At 40.6% G+C, this 17276-nt stretch overlaps 1 protein-coding gene and 1 long non-coding RNA gene across 9 annotated transcripts in view; one reads left to right on the forward strand and one right to left on the reverse strand.

Moving 5' to 3' along the window:
• Positions 1–17276, reverse strand: part of LOC126924020 (CUGBP Elav-like family member 4) — a 606431-nt gene that overhangs the window by 305839 nt on the left and 283316 nt on the right. The gene's annotated exons all lie outside the window — the stretch shown is intronic.
• LOC126924065 (uncharacterized) lies at positions 4754–5147 on the forward strand. Its single transcript, XR_007713401.1, has 2 exons — positions 4754–4920; positions 5018–5147. It is a non-coding gene; the product is annotated as an uncharacterized LOC126924065 (long non-coding RNA).

Raw genomic sequence — 17276 nt, forward strand, 5'->3', positions numbered from 1 at the left:
CGTCGATATAACCGAACTTTAATAAACTACAGCTATACGTGGGGTGTATCTTGAAAAAGCACTCGATTGCTTTCTTTCTTTCTTTCTAGTTTTATCTCGCTGCTTGTTCTCTTGAAGGAAATCAACAGAGCGTAGCTAAAAAAGGAAATGGTAATGTGTAATCCTATCGGTAAATTGAAACTGCGGCATAAAAATAATATTTTATCTGATATATACTACGATTTAATTATATATAATTCGAGTACAACTTCGATTGGGAAAATTCATTTTTAAAAATAAAGGTAAATGTCCTAGTTAAAATCTATTTTTTTATTTTCGTTCCTCGGATACAAGAAAGCAATGAACGATGATTAAGACAGTATTTAAATTAATTAAGTTAGTTTATGAAAAGTGGAATAAAATAAAATGGTGTTCCATATTACGTACCTTCTCTAGAAATCTGTTCAACTTGCTTCCGTTCGGGGGCCATATCTGACCGAATGGCATTATTCGACAAACAGTAATTCATTACATTCTACGACTCTGTGAGATGTGAATGCATTCTACCCTTGAGAACTTGTAGGAAAGCTACCCCTACAGTCTTTGGCGCAGTTCCTTCCCCTCTTCACTGAAAGCATCAACGTTACCCTGCGTATACCAGAAGTTTCGCCAGAACTTTGCCGACGAACTTCAAGTGCTCCGCTGACGGTGGCGCATTGCAATCATGACCCGCTTCTAGACAAATTGCCGCGATGCATCCAGAAACACGGGCTTTCACCGAGTGCCGGCAAAACAAGTAGTATCGGCGCCCTTAAAGCACGGACTGTAAATCGGTCTGCCGTGTCGTCGTGTTGTTCGCTCAGACTTCCGATCGCCTATCTTTTCTTCGTTAATTCTCTGCTTAATTACACCGGTATCGACGTTGCTACGATCACGAACCACTTTTCCCGGTGCACCAATTTAATTTCAACGGATCACTTATTTATTGTAGAAACCATTAATGATTGTGGTTAAGCATTAATTTGCTACTGCTATAACAAAGACAGTTTCACTGGAAATGAAACAGCGAAACATAGATTATCTGGAAACCGATTTCCCAGATTTCAGGCTCGTTAGACGTTCGATTGTCCGGGTGTTAATCCATTGACGATCGATCCGAATATGTCATCGACTATTCTTATCGCTAGTTACTCGTCCTTGTTTATTTCGTTTAATTTGGATGAAACATTAGCCCGTTGAAGTTTTATTCGATTGACTTCCTCTTCCTGTTTTTAAAAGTTCTGTTCACGAATAGTCGTTAACCGGTGTGTGTTATTACCGATTTATCGATTATCGACCTGCGCTGTAGCCGTACTTATCCGAATAACCGACGTTTTACTGTAATTATTGGATTAATACTTAATGGGAACGCATATTCGTCAATATTTTACTCGATTGCGTGAATATTACGAGCCTAGAAGGCGAACAGGTCTTATTATTATTTAAGATCGAAATTCCTTTTGCTCTGAATGTATCGCGTAAATCGATCTTTAGGCGACACAACGCTTTGACTATCAAGCGATACAGTCTAATTTAAAATGCAAACATGGACGACAATGAATCTAGTTATAAATAAAACTCATTGCTTGCGGCCAGATCATCATCTAGAGAAACTACAGTCACGATGCAAAAAGAAGGTGCGTAACAAAGAAAAACAGATTCCTCAGAGTTATAGCGATCGGTCAAGACCAGACACTGATAAAGGACGGAATGGGAAGGAAAAAACGAAAAAGGAATGTTTCTGAGATAGGTATTCAACGTCTTGCAAGTAATTGGATCGCACAGCATTCGTCTTATCCGATGAGAATTTATTATTCGAATCAAATGTTTTGAGAAAGCTTCTTGTTCGTCGGTGTGCGGCGGATTCTTCAGCGATTGCCAATCCTTTCTTTTGAAATCCCCCTCTGTTTCACGTCAAGTGCCTGTGGTTTTAATGAGCGGCGACCAGAACGTTCACGAAAATGGAATAGCGATGTTTAAGGCCAAAGGCGAGCTCCCTCGCTAAATATTCTCTTCAACGTGAATTCAATTGAGCCAAAGAGTTCTATGTTCCAAAAATTGTGACGCGATGCGAACATCAATATAAAATAATCAATTTAACGAAACTTTCTGCCCTTTCTAAGAAGACTATATAACGTAATTACATACTAGCTTCAAAGACACGACACTGCGGACCAACAATACTTAAGCCATCTAATGACTTCATATTTTTCGATAATACCTTCGGAACACTCCTTGGTATTTTCAATATTGGAGTCATTAGGACTTTTTCCTTCGAACGATACAAACAACAAACCAGCAAAATTGATTTTTCCCTTTTATGCACAGTCACGTTGGAGCCAGGGAAGTGTACCTGTATTTCGTCAAAATAAACTTAAATTCATGGTTGATGGTAACTCAATAATGAAACCATTACGCAACTGCGCACGATGCACGATCATAAACGAAAAGCGAAGAGCACAAAGAGAGAAAGGAGAACGGGCGAAAGAGGTGGGGAAATGAGAGCAAAAGGACGAAAGGGGTGAAGGAGGAGGGGAAGCTGGTGAAGAGAAAGAGAAAGAGACAGACAGAGGGACTACGCGAGAGACGTAAAGCCAGAGAGAGGAAAGGGGTGAGAGGTGGGACGAACTAGGGAAATGCGTTATCGTCTGCAGCCAGCTGACAAATCGAAGGTAATAGGGCCGAGCGGAATTCTGCGTAGCAGAACGACCAAGAGCACTGCATCTAGTAGGTACGTGGCTACATACGTACATATGTACCAGGATCACGTACGTGATGTGCGCATGTCGGAATATGTACTCGCACTACTATGACTACGTGTGTATATCGCGCAGAAGCGCGGCGTATGCGTATACGTACACGTAAGCCTTGCGCCAGCGTGGCTGACTATTCCTAGCCAATACTACTGAAACATGCTTGCATTCATAGAGTGCGCCGTGGACCAGCGGGAACATTTAACGCTCATTGTCTTCGGTTGACGGACTTTGGAAGCATCTGCTCTTTGGTAAGCTCGCGTTTCTATGAGTTTCAAATAGCGCGTCAAGGGGTTTCAATTTCTAGAAAGTTCGACACCAGTGAATCGCTTCTCTATTGAAAATTCGGTATGTTTCAGTTTGTGTTGGCATCGATTTGTACTTCGAGTAATAGCAGTTGTCTGTACACAGTATTTTATTTTTCTGATTTTTCCAGATGTATTAGCGTCGTTCGTTGCTGGAAAGTTTTATATTCGTTATTTTTCTCTTTTATGCGTATAAGGCTACGTATAGTGAACGTTTTGGTGGATATATTTATTTGTATATACATATATGTGGAAAGAATAAGCTTGCAAACGTTTGTCAATCGAATATTCGTTCGCAGAGGTTTAAAGTAATCGATCACCGTAAGCCGGACACATAGGAAGATGAATTTTGAATTCTTAAGTAGATTTAAGTCTGCATTTTCTCTAGAATGTAAACTGAAATTTATACGAAAATTATCTATCTCGCCGTCTCGAAACGAACCTATTAACAACATATTCGTGTACTTGTGTATCTTTATACTATGTTGCAATTTCTATCCTTACAAAGAATTTGCGCGTATCTTTAATACGTCGCAAGATCTTGTGTAACACAAATTACGTAAGTTGGATTAAAGCAACGTTCGATTTCGTACTCGCTGAAAGAAAATAACGAAAAGACCGGGTGCAGAAGATAACAATAATCAAGATTCCTGGCGATACGAATGCATACGTGAGTCGGTGGTTGAAGCAATTGGCTACTTTAACCTCTGCTCAACGGCAACTGGGAAATGTAAGATACACGGCGCGACTGGTTCCACCTCTGGCCGCAATCCCGACAGGGTATTGCAGCATAGAGTAGCGAATAACTGTAGCTCGTACAAGCGCGACGACGCGGCATCGTGCCAGGAGCTGGTACTCTGGCACGACCCACGACCCCCGCATTTTCCAACCCAGGTTCTGGCATAGGCCGCGGCACTAGGCCGACGCAAGCCATCGCCAATGAGTGCATGTCTGGGGCGGAGCATGGTCGACACCGAGCAGACGCGATTTCGACCTGCTTTATACCTTCCACTATGCACCCCGTTCCAAAAAGAAAACCTTTCAGAAATTAATTATTACTTGCCACTTTTACCTTCTTTTCTAACACTTTCTCCCGTATAGACGTTCTGTTTGCACAAGCCGTGTATACCTGTTGTTTCTCGGAGGTCCAACGAAATTTTATTCGCAATTGCAAACGGCACGATAACGCAATTGACAACATTCAAAAAGGTAACATTTATTTGCAACAAATTTTATTTCGTAAGAACGTACGAAATGAAATTGGATGGTGCGGTAACTTGATTTGACGCACCGTTCCGAGCAATTTTCCTCTATCGTCCTCGTGCATGTTTTTTCAGTAACACGCGTCTTTACGATGCAGACACGTATCAAAATATTCCTTAACATATCAGCCATTTGTCCATACGCTACCAATACTCCTTCCTTTCGTTCAATTCATTTCAATCACCGAACCGGATCCCGTTGCTTCCTTCTCCTGTTTCAATCTTATCGTTTAGGGAAGGAACCACCACCGAGCGTGAAAGTGCATTCGTTCTGGTGTCGTCATCGACGTCGGCAGGCACAGACGTGACCTACTTGCGCTATTGACCTGTTGGTGATGCTGGTGGGCGAAGTGTTGAAAGGGGGAGACGTGGATAAGAGGGAGAAGTCCGTCCAGGTGAAGGAAATGGTGGAGGATACCAGGTCGGGAGGACGAGCGGCGAAGCGAGGGGACAGGGGCTGAATGCACTTGACGCATCAGAACACGGAGAGAACGAGCGACTGCCGCATGCGGTCCCAGCGCGCGCAGCCTACTACTACTTATCTTATCCATTCACTACATACATACACACACACATACACGTGTATGTATATCATATATATATATCTATATATATGTATTCCTATTATATACGTATTATGTACACGTACATTGGTCTGTGTATATATTGCATTTTCCAGAGTTCGTGTCTCTAGAAACATGTGGGATCTTTCTTCCCGAAGAACTGACCAAACTGCCATTGAATACCATCGTCGTTCTTTCTATTATAATTTTTCTTTCGAGTATCAATAAAAATCACGCAAATTCTAATTGATAACAATTTATCAGTAGAATATGAATGAAAAATTATTTTTTAATTTTAATTATCGATTATGAATAGCCATATGTCGTCCAAGTACTTCCCTTATTATCAAAAATCCTGCGTTCTAATCCAAACTGCGTTCTAACATTTTCTGGATCGGTAACGTTATTTCCTCGTTATAAAGGTAAACGCTTGCATAATAATTTTTATTTCGTTCAACGTTGTAATTTTTTTTTTCATACCTTTAAATTATGCGTTACTCGATAGAATGTTCTCAAAATCTTTCATTTTAATGGTAGGGGAATGATTTATTGTATTTTGGAGAACTCGAATAAGGTTAAAAACGTTATTACAAAGGTATTTTTCAATCAAATTTACGAAGATTCGTGAATTTCTACTGCTGCGTATCGAAATTGGCTCGTACCCGTAACATATCAACTAACTTTCGATGACGAATACATGGATGGATATCTTGAACGAAGAATTTCTGACACGACTAAATCAGAGGAACGTTTCGAAGCTGTACCTGGAAATTGCTCGATGGCAAGGAGGGGACTGAAATATTCGCAAAGCTTCAAATTGATTCGACCGATCGATTCGCGGCATTTAAATTTACAATGTTTAATAAGCCGCACGATTGCCGACCAATAAAGATCCCGGTAGATCCGTCTTTCCAGTGATAACCGGAAGAAGAAATGCTTGGGAAAAATTTCACCTTCCATCAGTATCCAGAATGTGCCAGGACGCATCAGCTGCGTGGGATTTCGATGGTGAGTCACTTCTTTAACGTCGAACAAATGTGTCGGGACGTGCGACGAGAGGCAAAAAACGGGAGCGAGAGAAAGGGGGAAAGTGTCAGAAAGAGAAGAGTAAAGGGGTGAAAGAGACAGAGAGTTGATCTGGAGATCTGGTGGTGGTGGTGGTGGAAGGGTAGTCACATTGGATGGAAAAACTCGGTGCCGGATCGTCAAGGCAGAAAGAGGAGAGGCGGATGGTGGAGACCGAGTCGAAGTTCTGGAGGGAGCAAGAACGAGGAGAAGGAAGAGGAGTGCAAGACTTCTCAATGGAGTGAGGGATAAAAAGCAAATACGTTTCACTCACTCGCGTTTTCCGTTAGCAAATTCAATCTCGTCGGGAGTCCCTTTAACATTGTGCCTGTAATAGGGAGGATGAAGAGGGACTAAAGGGGAGGTTGAGGTGTGAGGAGTGAACCGTAGGGGGCGAAGGTGGAAAGAGGATGAGGGCAGGGGGCAGGTGTCGCCCGTATAACGACTTTATCACACCCTCCGATTCTCCCCCTTTATCCTCAACCTTTTTCACCTTCCTAACCTAGCACCACACAGCTCACACCTCAGCGGCGACTATTATCGACTTTGACTGAACCCTGAGTCGGTTCACCTTTAAGCTAGCCGACTGAAGCCACCCGGGGTTTGTTTGAGCGGATAATGCAATATCCATCCTTTAGCGAGAGGAGCCAATAAAAGTGGTGGCCCATCCGTTCGGAAGTTGAAGGTTTTTTTAACCTCCTCGACGATCCACGATTCCACGCGGATCTCCTGATTGACGCTGGCTCGTGATATTTTGCTAATTTTTTATCAGATCCACAAACTTCGGAATATATATTTCGATGAAGTTTTGGGTCAACGCTGCTGCTGCTGCTGCTGCTGCTGCACCGGGCTATCGCCTTTGCTCAACTTTAATAAGACGTACATCGAGTTTAGAGTAAATCGAAAAAACGAAAATATTTGTCGTATCTATAGAAGGCCGTGTTTGCTGTGACAACAGAGTAGGATTTCTCTTCGATAGGAATAAAATTTCGCTCCGAACCGGAGAGCAAGAAAAATTGGCAAAGTCAATAAAGTCAATTAATAAAAACTAACTTGCCGAGGACCGGCAAAAGGGGCTAAAGGTGCGTTAGGAGAGGCAGGCTTCGATCGGTAGAACAGAGATGGGCTTTCGGCTCGTTAAAACTTGCCTTATTAACATTTTTCATGCGCGGATGCCTCGCGGAATGTTGAGAACTTTATCCAAGTAGATAAAGAACGATTATATTGAGTTTCTTACAAAAACCAAACTTTGAATACGTGGTCAATTTGACAATCGATCAAATCGCATTACAAGCTGGCCGTAGATTTCGTCGTTTCTACGTTTAGATAGAAATATTTAAACGTTTTTCCAAATATCATACGCGTATAATTACGCTGCCGTTGAGCAATCGGAGAAATTACAAGGCACAAGTAATTACATCTTTTCGTAATTCCAGTAAATAGATAAAAAATTTGAAAATCAAGCGCTAATTCAGACACGTGTACAAGTTCATAGTTGTAGCTAACATTGAACAATTTATTATACTGTAAGTACGTAGTATTCGATGTTATACGTCTAGCGCTAAAATATCATTGGGAACTACCTGGTGGGTTGAAAATTCTCGGGTTATTATCCGATACCGGGCGGAAAGCACGTTTGGCAAGAGAATTTCGCGAGAACTGAGTGGCATTTTCGTTCAAGCATTAACACCGGTGTTTAGTGGACAAGCGCGACCTGGCTCCAGCATGTTAAACAAGTACGTCCATTAATCAGGACCGAGTCACAAGTAACTTGACCCACGCGGCGCGATGCCATAGGGTGGGTTTCCAACAACGAAGGTTGGAACAGTCTCTCTGCCTCTGTCTTTCCCTACCCTTCTTTGCGTCGCCTCCTCACGGGTCCATTTGTTATGCCCAGGTGACACTCAATTATGTCGCGCGCAAAAGGGTTGCAAGAAAGACGCTGGCTAACTAGTGCGGAAACTTTCCTAACAACGTACTCCTCTGCTCACTTTGTAGCGTAACTCTTCGCGAAAAGATACATCGAAGAGGAACCATGGTTCAATGTACTTCAATGAAATCCTCCTCGGAATACGTAACTAAGTTCATGCGAAATGGATCGAGTCGTACGTTTCTTTGTTAGCGTTTAGAAAATTGAGTCTCTGATTGATGGAGAACCGATTTACGGAGCAAACAGGCTGTTTGAAATAATTCAGATAACGTTTGCAAAATTTCTTAATTTCGAATGCTGACATTTACATCGTTTACAATTTCAACTCTTCGATATCGAATTAAGTTTACGAGACTTTGTTATCAAGCTGGTATAAATATTTAAGAATTCCAATCGGACGATTATTGTATCGAATATCGCGTTCGATTAATAGATAATTTCATGGATAATTAAAAAGAATGCACAGTGACGAGTTGCGAACGAGGCCCCCGTCATCAGGTAGCACGATTCTGTACATCGTATAGCGTACACATGTATCCACGATGATATTCCATTCATTTGAAAATCGTTGTTATCGAATTCATAAAAGGCAATAATTCGATTGAGAAAAAATCAGGGAATTAGTGTTGGTATGTGATCTGTCCCCGTTTAATCTGCCTTTATTATCGACAGAGTTATTCGCGCTATTTACGTGGACGAGAGGGAGCATGGGGCGATCGATAGCGCGGCAGCTCGGACGTCAGCTCGAAAAATACGCGAAAAATAGCTGGCAAATAAAAAAGCCGACCCGGAAAAGCGAACTGTCTGCTAACTGCAATGCCTGGAGCGACGCCGATCGCGAGGCCCAGCCAGTGTGAAAGCGCTAGAAGCGCGCGGATTTTTACACCTCGCACGAAACGCACACGCTTGATATTAAATTCCAACCCGGCATATTCGATACGCATAAAGCAACGTAGCGGAATATAATTTTCGAGTTGCTTCCAATTAATACACGAAATGAAAGTAGCTCAAAAGGGAAAGAATATGCCGGTGTCCGAAATGATTGGGGAGAAACGGTGAAAGCCGACGAAGAGAGAAGGGTCGAACGAGCGAAAAAGGGAAAGAGAGGAGAAGAGAGAGATGGCTAGATGTAGGGAGAGGCGGAGAGAAACGTGGGAAGTACGAGATGGATCGCGAACAGGGGGTGGATGAGTGGGCTGCCGGGCGACTATTTGCTCGCTCGCATTTAATATCGAAATCGGCCAATCATACGCGAATGTAACGAAATACTAAAATTATTTGGTAGAACGACCAGTTCGATGAGAGGCGGAATAGGAGGGAAACGCGTACGGCGAAAAGGGGATGAGCTTTTTTACAGGATATGCTGCTATTTATTCGCGATCATTACGTCCGTTCGCAACCGATTGCGTTATGCGTCGGGAATTTCGTGTAATTAAAGACCTTATTAGTTACCCGAGCTATGGATCGCTGCTTAGTTTCATTACGATGGTGTACTCCATGTTCAAAAAGCTATCGAACGAGCGAACGAACGAATGGCATATTTCGTTCTTTCATCATCAACTTCGTACGATTAAACCGCCTCCTTCCGGTGCTAATTTTAAAATCGATGCCTACCGCGAGGCAACGATTTCGAAGCTCGTTTTTAATAAGTACGAAATACGAGTAGGGAATACGATATCGTTGAAATGTTACCCGCATTGTATCGTTGCCGCGCGTATTTTATTCGAGCGAAACGTTAAATATTAGCGGATATTTTCCGTCGTATTCGAAATAAATTCCGAGTTTTCACGAACGTCCAAATAACAGGAACTAGCAGAAACGGTTTGCAAGATACGTATCGAAAATTGTTTTCAAGCCTTTTAGTGTATATCGCGATATCGCGGTGCGATATACGAAAGGCAGGGACGCGAGCTGCCCGTTGCGTCTGCGTCATGAAAATGCCTGAACGCGAGGTATACCTGAAGCTGAACGTTTCAGAGAGGCCGCGTTACATGGAAAATAGCCCGCTAACAGTTTGATGAGAGCCACGGGGTACGTGGAGCAAACGGGGTGGGCACTGCGCAGGATGGATGTAATTAAAGTGGTGACACGCTAGCCGTGGGGTATGTCTACCCCAATCCAAATCCTGCGCAACCCCCGGATCCCTGTCCCTCAAGATAATTCGGACACCGTGTAATCGATACGTTCTCGAGGCTGACGTACAGACAATTTCAAAAGGGATGATTCCCGGACTTCATCCAGCTAGTCGTCTAGCTGTCGTCCTTTCGTCATTATAAACCGACTTTCTTATCCATTTTTCTTCCGTCGCTTGAAAAAGAACCAAAGTAACATACACTGGTATAATAAAACGTGAAAAAATTATATCCGCTGAGATTGAAATACTGGAAACATGATACATCACGGTAATGAATGAAGCTTTATAAAAGTTGAATGCCGTTTGAAATTTTATGTCATCATTTGAAAGACACGCAATTAGAAGAATATATAAAACGTTCCGTGTGTTTAATTATTTTAGTTTTATCTTTTTTCATTTTTTCCTTTCTAGCAGATTCCAGGAAAAATTCGGTTGATGTAACTATACTGCCGTATTTAATTGTTACATAAAACTTGGACTTTCATCTTTACGAAAAATTAAAAGGATTTCACAGCTTTATTGGAGCCTGAAATATGTCAAAAAGGTAAAACGAAATACGAGATTAAAAAATATCTACTCTTTCATAAAATTTGTTCGATTTCATTTTCCCTTCGATAGAGATTTCCAATTTTGAGACGTTGCGCGAGCTCTGATGAAACTAAACAATGATAAACAAGAAATACCGCGATGCGTACATTCAACGTACAAGTTTGACAACTTTTATTCAGCAAATTCATATTTATATTTATATACGAGGATCTAGGTTCATAGTTGTGTAATAACAGAGTCCGAAACACAACGGAGTTTGTAACGTAATGACAGTTTGTAACACAATGACAGTTTCAGATTACGGCATTATAAGTTTCGTGGCAGCCAGAACCTCGAAGTTTGAGGTTTTAGGTTGTTTTACTAGGAAACCAGAGCTAACGGTGACCCTTATCCCATGCATAGTTTCACCGTGCAAGATTCACACAATGCTACCTTGTCCGCGCTAACTTAAATTGTGTATTTCAAGATACAAAAGCGTACAAGATATATGGGTACTACTTACGTTTCACGAGAAAGAATAAATGAAATCGAACTTTTGAAATAATCACTTTTATCCGATACGGTACGAAAATCATTTTCTCGAAAAAAGAGAAGAGAAGCGAAGAGAAAGAAAGAAAGAAAAAAAGAAAGAGAGAGAGAGAGAGAGAGAGAGAGAGAGAAAGAAGAAACAAAGAAAAAGGAACTACGGAAAATGTTACAGAGACATCGATCTCAAATAATAAAAATTGTTTGCAAGAGATATACGCTCTAAGCAGTACAGTTGTATTAATAAAAATATTAAAGCCAAACATTTTTTAAGAGGAAAGTTTTAGGTATCTAGCGCGAGAATAGAAACAGAGCTTATCGGACAATCGTGTCGCATGAAACAAGAAATCCACGGTCGACGTCCGTTTCGCTACGATGATTTGCATAGGGCAGTATATAAGCGGATCAACGAAATCAATTAATTACTGGCGTACAGCACGCGTCGAACCGCGAGGATTACGTCGTGATTACTGTAGGACCATCTGTTGAAACGCTTTAATGCCTTTCATGCAAATTTCCCACGTTGTTGTGTTCGTAGCGAAGATTACGTTCATCAGGAAGATTATGCAAAGTACACAATAATTATATAATCCCTCCTTTTACTGGCATACGATACCTCACGGTGCCGTCATCGCCGATGAAATAAATTCGTTATTGAGATTGCATTGAAGAGCATCCAACCAGCGGTAAGGCGGCTTCATCGATATGCACCGCTTATATTTCGCTAAAGAGATCGATCTAGGACTCGAAAAAATAACCTTGCCGAACTGCAGAACCGTTCGCTTTGATTTATACTAATTAATTTGGTAGACGATTTAACGATCACGGTATATATATATATATATATATATATATATATATATATATATATATATATATATATGCTTTAGGATTGTACTCTCGAATAGGGGATTCCTTCGAAGCCCACCACGTCTCGGATTAATTGCCTTAATCTTCCAACCTTCAGCTCCAACTTTGTAATTTCCTTATTTCTCCTTTTTTCTCGCCTAACTAACCGGCGTAAAAAGATACCGGAGGTTTGTTAGCTACTGTTAAATTAAGATTACTTTGGATACGAATAGCTAACTGGAAATATGGAGCAATATAATAAATCCCGGCTAATCAGTTTAATATTTCTGTAGTATAAAGGCTCTATAAATATAAAACTAAAATGCTACTATTTAAAAGCACAAAAATGTATATAGAACAAAAGAGAAGCATACTCTTATTGAAGAAAGAACTTACCATCAAAAATATCCATTAGTCCGTTTAAAAAGCATACTACTACTACTAGTAGTAGTAGTAGTAGTAGTAGTAGCAGTAGTAGTAGAATTCGTGTAACATACTCACCTGAAAAGGGGAAAGATAAGAGTTAATTGAAGGGGTAAGCGTGAACTGAACATGGTATTCGCAAGCCATCACCAGAGAAATTCAATTTTCGTTTCCGTAAGACCTCCTTAAAATTATTGCACGTGAACGACTACCGATGAGAGAAGAGAAGAAATCGAGAGGAAGAAAGAACCTTCGCCGTGAAAGGAAACGGGCAGTCGAGTAAAGTGGCGGAAGTAAAAGTGAGATGTTAATCACGGCTCGACAGTTCATTAACGTTTTGATTAGCGCGTGTAGCCGTTCAGCAGTCCTCCGAGTCTTTCGAGCGCTATTTGAAGACGATCAAAGTTCCATGATTTGCTATGTCACTTTGTAGCTCTTCGAGTTGTCTTAATGAAGGCCAACGTTAAATTTTAATGGAGTAATTGTACTGCGGCAAACTCGGTAGCTCGGTAAATTAGTCGCAACAAATTCACATCATTATACGCTTTCTCGTTGCCGCCGCTCGTTCGTTTGGAAATCAGCGATAATAACTTTCCAGTTTTACCGTATATCGAACATGTTGTTTCATGCTGAACCTTCATTACATTTTGACAAATGAGAAACAGGATGACTTAAAAATGAAAAATTGATTAAACGTTATTAAACATTCTACGAAGCTGGTCTAGAGCATTTCCATAAAATTTCTGACGAAAACGTTAGTTTTCAAATCAAGAGATGCGCCTTTTGAGAACGTATTTCGTAATTTTAATTATACCGTTTCGGTTTATACGCGTTTCATAACAAATATCTTTTATTTTACTACCGTTTAATGTCTTGAATATGATTTTTACCTATCGTTTTTAGTATTACTTGTTAGTGCATCTGACGATAGGTCGTAATTTTAATTAGAATAGTCGCAATTTCATAGTTTATTGCAATAGCAATTCGTGTGACACTTGCTGGATTGACAAGCGCCAGACCCGAAGGGCAGATTAATTATAATTCTACGTTGATAATAAGGTAAAGCGGCTTACGAGTACATACAGAGTTTGACAGGATCAGACACACGTGCAAGGTCCTGTAATCGTCTTAGGATGTTCAAGGATGAGACGAATAGCCGATGATAATAAATATCTAGGATGTTTCAAACTTGTGCATTGTAGTACAACCTAACAACTTCTCTTCGGTTAACTTCTATTAAACAAGAATTATTCAATAAAGGAACAGTTCAATGCTTAAATTCTGTAATTTAAAAAAGAGAGATAAAATGTAATTCCATTGCGTATCGTTGCTCGTCAGCCCTAAGAACATATTGTATCGTTTAAAGTTTTCTATCAGTAGTGATAATAATTAAGTCAAAAATATAAAAAGTGATCGGCAATTTAATGTTTATATATTGAAAGGTGTAGGTATTTTAACGTAAATAGTTAACAAAAAAACTTTTATTAACCTTTGTATGCTATTCATATATAGGAGAAGACTTTGTTCTTATCTGGTATTTTCGATTCTTGAAATTTCCACGAGAACGGGTCTTAATTTTTTCACAAAGCTTATTCTCGGTACATTAAATTCTTATGTTTGCTGAAAAGTGCATTCGCTAATTGTGGTGGACATCATTACGCATTGTTTCCTTTACATTAAGGTCAGCCAAGGCAAATTATCTTTGAAACTGCAGTTTTTGTCACTCTCTAATTAACGACATCGTGCACGGTGTGAAACGCGTCTGTGGGCGTTAAGCTCCTTTATCCCTTGTAAGGTTGGGCGATGCAAGAATTAAAGGGAAGTGTAGCAAAATGGCGAAAATGTAGAAGACGAGGAGTTCGTGAACTAGTTAAGTGGCGAACCGAGTAAGAAGGAATGAAAGGAAAAGAAAGAAAAAGATAATAAGCAGTTTATGAAGCTCGATTGACTATTCCGCGTAAATACCATCATTTACGTCACACACGTAAATTATTAAAAATATTAACATGTATCGAAAAGAAACGTTTGTGTTCGTTTTATTGTATTATTTGAAAGAAAATACGCAAATCAAAAATTTGAATGTAAACAGGAATATTCGACGTTACCATTATTAAGGAGAATAATTTTTCCGACAAAATTACTAAAATTACAAAATTCTATCATATACGTATGTGTATACATATACGTATTACATTTTCAATTAAATTGTATAAAAGTGTAGTTAACGCAATAACGATAACAAACGTTACAGTGGAAATAAGAATACGAATAATCTTAAATAATCTTAATAAATCTTAAATAATCGTCAATTAATGACGCTAATTAATAGTTAATAGCTTATAAAAGTTTAAACGAAATAAAAATTTGCTAATAGTATTTAAGCTATACGAGCCTAGCAATTTTAACAGTGTAATTTCAACTTCTAACGTAATGAAAGATTCGAGTAACCGTACAACTGAATTTTCCGTATTACTTTGGGAAAAAAAGAAATCGATCTTATTCGTTGCACGGTACTGATAGTGCCGATCTACAGCCATTAAAGAAGTTTAAGCTATTCAAGCGAATGACGATGAAATTGCACGGGTGCAATCCACTCTGTCGTTCAGGCACCGTTTAATGGTTAATGGAGTTCCAAATCAAATTATTGGTAATGAGTAAAGTTGCTGAGGGCAACATAGAGAGCGCACGCCACTGAAGTGAATACCGCCTATAAATTATACAGAGTGCGGAGCACTTGCGACGTGTCTTTTGGGAAAATTAGCCGCAAGTATGCCATCCGAGGAACTTTCGCGCGTCTCTTGATATCTCATTAGGAAAATTGTACTCGCGAATATCAACGAGATACGTCTAAACGTCGGAAATGCTCGATTATGTACCGATTAATCGCTCGATCATCCCGAAATTCGAAATTTTACTCGATATCGAACTTTTGTCACAGGTAGAAACAAATTGAAACGAGGATACGATTTATTATCAGGAAAACACATTCTCGACGGTCTTGTCGCGAATCTGTCTCCTCCACGGAACGTTAAATCGTTGTTACGTTGTTTCATCGGAAGATTTCCGTTACGTTGCTTTCCAACACGATACACAGCATGGTAGATTCGCGACCTGGAATTGGCAATTAACGCTGTCACCGGTGTATAATCGTATCTCGAGAAACGCGTAATTTATCGACTCAAACTCCTAATTGGCTGCGGTATACGTCATGTCGTTAGAGGGCTGCGCACAACTAATTCCTGCAGTCTAACTTCGACATGATGTACCAGCTACGTACCGAACTAGGCACTGTACGAGCACGTGGTGTACACAGAGCTCGACAGACTCCACCTTCTCCTCCACCTCCGACGTCGTTCGGCATATAAACATCTGTTGCAACTGCTAACTTCCTGTATTGTTACTTCCGGACCACTGAGCTTCCTCATTAAAAGCGTAGTTAATTACTGTTTAAGAGAAAAACATCGGTGTCGTCGTGTATTCCTGAGTACGATAATAAACTGTTTACCGTTTTCGCAATATTAAACCGTGCTGCTCTAAAACTATTTTTGAATTGTTAATGAGATGCGGTTTTATGTTTCTTCCCAGCGACTACGGTTTATAATATACTTTGCATTTCGTTCAAACGTGACATAAGTTTATACCGTTTTATATGTATATACATTAAGTAGGTTGCATCAACTACCGGTATTCGACCAAGTCGCATAAACTTTCATAGACACATATGCCATCTTTTTAAAGCTACCATGAGACTATTTAAATTTCAAATACGTATTAGAAAACCTCTGGAATGGCATATATTTTGTGAAATATTTTAATATCTTATCAAATTCAAACTTTCAATGCACACAAACGTATATATGTCGTATATATGTGTACTTCTACTATTGCCAACAATGAATTCCGAGCAAGTTGCGATTCTTTTTAATGTTATCGGCAAATATCTAACTATCATCGAGAAATCATTGGAAAATTCGAATAGCTACCTCGAAGCGTGATTTATCAAGCATTAGGTTAATCTAACGAATCGTTAAAGTTCGATCCATCGGGAACACGTCGAACGTACTCGTGTCAACACACGTGACACAAGACCCTACGCTTCCAGCCGCCCTTCCGACCGCCACCACGGACGATCGCTTCATGTCTCTTTCATGAGGCGGTGCTGTAATAGGTTCGACGTGAGGCAGAAGTGAAAAGGAGCGGCGCGTTTACATCGCCGTTGTTTATCTGCCTTCCAGCGTACGCTGGAAGAAACGATGGTCGTCGTGGAGGCAGAATAAAGTTCAACGGTTGTTCCTTCCGGGTGAGTACTCCGCGTCGTTAGAAAGGCGTCCAACTGTCTGAAAGTAGAAAGAAAGGAAGAACCGAACGAGGTGGAGGAATCGTGAGAAAGAGGCCGAGAACAGGGGCTATGCTGGATAAAAAGGAAAGGAACAGCGAAGGAAAAGAAAGAAGCTCGGATAGGATAGTCGAGGAACGAAGAAAGCGAACAGAAGAGAAAAAGGAGAGTAAGAAGCTGAAGGCATGCTGTGTTCATATATGAGGCTGGGAAGACGATGCCTGCGATTCTTCAACCCCGTTTTGATCAGGTCGAAGGAGTAACAAGGATGGGAGATGAAAGCACGTTGACGAGAAAGAAAGAGAAAGAGAAAGAGAGACAGACAGACAGAGACAGAGCGAGAGGTGAGGTAAGGTGAGCTGAGGTGAGGCTATGGAGCGAATCGCCATGGCAACGGCTTCACCACGGATTCCATTTACCTATCGCTATGGAAACGTAGGGTGGCGCTCAAAGCTGCACAGAGAGAGAAAGGGAGGGAGGGGGAGAGAGGGAAAGAGAGAGAGAGAGAGAGAGAGAGAGAGAGGGAGAGAGAGAGAGAACGAGGAACTGAGAGGAAATAAGAGA

Source organism: Bombus affinis, chromosome 14 (genome assembly GCF_024516045.1).
Source record: "Bombus affinis isolate iyBomAffi1 chromosome 14, iyBomAffi1.2, whole genome shotgun sequence".
Lineage (NCBI taxonomy): Eukaryota > Metazoa > Arthropoda > Insecta > Hymenoptera > Apidae > Bombus > Bombus affinis.